Raw genomic sequence first — 2,473 nt, forward strand, 5'->3', positions numbered from 1 at the left:
CCTACCTACCTACCTACCTACCTACCTACCTACCTACCTACCTACCTACCTACCTACCTACCTACCTACCTACCTACCTACTCCAAGTCCACTAAACACATTTAGACTGGTTGAACTCCCATGCACCCTCCAGGACCCTGCTGAGGGTGCAGAACTGGTCCAGTGTTCCAAGACCAGGACCAAAACCACACTGCTCTTCCTGAATCTGAGATTCGACTATCCGACAGACCCTCCTATCCAGGACCCCTGAATAGACCTTACCAGGGAGGCTCAGAAGTGTGATCCCCTATAGCTGGAACACACTCTGCGGTCCCCTTTTTTAAATAGGGGACCACCACCCCGGTCTGCCAATCCAGGGGAACTGCCCCCGATGTCCCCGTGATATTGTAGAGTCGTGTCAACCAATGCAACCCGACAACATCCAGAGCCTGAAGGAACACCGGGTGAATCTCGTCCACCCCGACACCCTGCCATAGAGGAGCTTTTTACCCACCTCAGTGACCTCAACACCAGAGACTGGAGAGTCTGAACCAGGGTCCTCAGGCTCTGCTTCCTCATGGGAAGACGTGTCGGTAGGATTGAGGAGGTCTTCAAAGTATTCTACCCACCGACCCACAACGTCTCGAGTTGAGGTCAGCAGCGCACCATCCCCGTCATAAATAGTGTTGATGGCGAACCACTTTCCCCTCCTGAGACACTGGATGGTGGACCAGAGTCGCCCCGAAGCCATATGGAAATCTTTTTTCCATGGTCTCTCTGAACTCCTCCCATGCCAGAGTTTTTGCCTCAGTGACCACCCAAGCCGCAATCTGCTTGGACTGCTGATACCTATCAGCTGCTTCTGGAGTCCCACAGGCCAAAAATACCAGATAGGACTCCTTCTTCAGCCTGACAGCATACCTCACCCCCGGTGTCCACCAGTGGGTTCGAGGTTGCTGCCACAACAGGCACTAACAACATTAAGGCCACAGCTCAGGAAAGCCGCCTCGACAATGGAAGCATGGAACATGGCCTGCTCAGACTCAGTGTCACCCACCTCCCCCGGAACATGTTCAAAGTTCCCCCAGAGGTGTGAGTTGAAGCTCCGTCTGACAGGAGACTCTGTCAGACGTTCCCAGCAGACCCTCACTATACATTTGGGTCTGCCAGGTCTGACCGGCATCCTCCCCCACCAACGGAGCCAACTCACCATGGAAATAATAATTTTTAAGCCAGTAATTCATGACATCCTTTGATGACCTAAGTTTTCATGACATGCTGTTCATCAGTGATTATATCCAGAACAAGATCTACTAACAACAATTGTTCTTAGATATCACTTGTGTTTATCTTTGTGTTTTCCTTTGACCTAGTATGAAATCTTGCTTTATTAAGAAGACATAATGATGTTTGTTAAACAGTATATATAAGGCCTCAACTGCAGGGGGGACAGTCTCATGGCTCTGTGTTGTTCTCTGTGTTCCTGTTGTTGCAATAAAACTCAGCTGATCATCCCACGGAGTACTTTTAATTTTTGGACCACGTATTTCTGTCTGTTAAATAAATATTTCCACAACAGTATGTATCTGAACTAAACTTGTCACTCCATTGTAATAACTTGTAATGAAACTTAATTTTGGTCCAAAGCTCTACGTGTCAGAGCTGAAGAAAAACATTTATGCTGGGCTTTTGAACCTGTCAAAAAGCCTAATGATGCTGTAACACGCTGACGTGAAATGTTACTGAGCAGGAATATCTGCGTCCTCTGCTTTTATGTGTTCAAAACTCTGAATTTTCAATTGTTTCAACTGTTTTCCGGTTGGTTACATTTTCCTTGCAAACATCATCACACTTGAAGAGGAATGCTGCATAATAGCATTTAGCTAAAGTTCATGGTGCCCTCCCTGTTGCTTTTAAATTAACTGTGAAACTAAAGGTCATTTCTCATCACAGAACACCTGTGGGTCTGTTCCTTCATGTGTTTCAGCCTCTGAACAATGCTGCCTATTTCACTTTTATTTATATCACATTTAAGAACAAAGAGCTTCACAACAAGGCTGAGAATAAACAAAGAACCATCAATAAAACTAATTAAACATTTAAACTCATGAGTACAACAACAGTTATCTGGTTGGTCCAGAGTCCAGTGGGGCAGACTGATCCAGCCTAGTGATGGGCCGGTCCAGAAGTTCTTTGGGTCTCAGTTCTGTTGTTGGCAGGTAATGTGGTTCTGTTTATCTTTGACTGAGCTTTTAAATCTGAAGAAACAGATCATCTGATTTGTCAAAGCTTTTCCAGCTGAAACATTGTGGTGAAGTTCAGACCTCCATCCATGGATTTTACCAGTTTAAAACATCTGCACTGATATTTACACTGGACCTCATGCAGGAACATGTTCGTATTCTTCTCCTAAATTTCTCTTACTTTTGTTCGTACAAAGGGTTCGTACGAACATGTCACGTCAGATTCAACAAACTCTTCTATCTTCAGGAAA

Source organism: Austrofundulus limnaeus, unplaced genomic scaffold (assembly GCF_001266775.1).
Source record: "Austrofundulus limnaeus strain Quisiro unplaced genomic scaffold, Austrofundulus_limnaeus-1.0 Scaffold1354, whole genome shotgun sequence".
NCBI classification, from domain to species: domain Eukaryota; kingdom Metazoa; phylum Chordata; class Actinopteri; order Cyprinodontiformes; family Rivulidae; genus Austrofundulus; species Austrofundulus limnaeus.